The sequence below is a fragment of the Myotis brandtii genome, unplaced genomic scaffold (genome assembly GCF_000412655.1).
Source record: "Myotis brandtii unplaced genomic scaffold, ASM41265v1 scaffold517, whole genome shotgun sequence".
Taxonomy (NCBI): Eukaryota; Metazoa; Chordata; class Mammalia; order Chiroptera; family Vespertilionidae; genus Myotis; species Myotis brandtii.
The window spans coordinates 1,399,484-1,399,977 of NW_005369706.1; the positions used below are offsets into that span (position 1 = coordinate 1,399,484).

Consider the following 494-nt stretch of genomic DNA (forward strand, 5'->3'; position numbering starts at 1 on the left):
CTTTCTGGTTTAACCTTCGAAGGGTTAAAGCAGCTTGCACAAGATTTTCCCATCACCCAGGTAACTTGGGTTACTCCTCCGTGCTTGGAAACGTGGAAAATACAGTCCCAAACAATTTCTCAGTTCCTGCTCCTAGCAGAATGCATTCCCCTTTCACCATCCCGCTCCCCTCCCCCCCCCCGCCCCCAGCAGGGAAGCACTACCCTTTGGGTAAAAAGTGCTGGGGGAGGGACTGTGCCGGTTGGCAGGTGCGGGAGGAGCTCCGCAGAGTGAGTGGAGCCCGCGGGTGGGTGGCTCGGAGAGTGCCCCTTCCCTCCGTCCCCCTGCTGGGCTCTGGGTGCAGTCGGTTCGCTTTGCGGCCAGTGCCCCAGAGAGTTGGGGGAGGAGGGAAAAAGTGGTGAGCGGGGAAGCGGGCTGCACACACCTGGCGCCTAGTGGAATGAAATCTTAATTAATTATTAAACAGAGTTCCCGCGGGAGGGAGCAGGGCCGTG

General features: G+C 58.7%; 1 protein-coding gene across 1 annotated transcript in view; it reads left to right on the top strand.

The window, feature by feature from the left end:
• The first annotated feature begins 252 nt into the window (after window positions 1-252).
• ADCY6 (adenylate cyclase 6) overlaps window positions 253-494 on the top strand; it is a 52,181-nt gene continuing 51,939 nt past the window's right edge. Inside the window, exon 1 of the mRNA XM_005877361.2 lies at window positions 253-269. The gene's annotated coding sequence lies outside the window, so the exon portion shown is untranslated. The remainder of the gene's footprint in view (window positions 270-494) is intronic.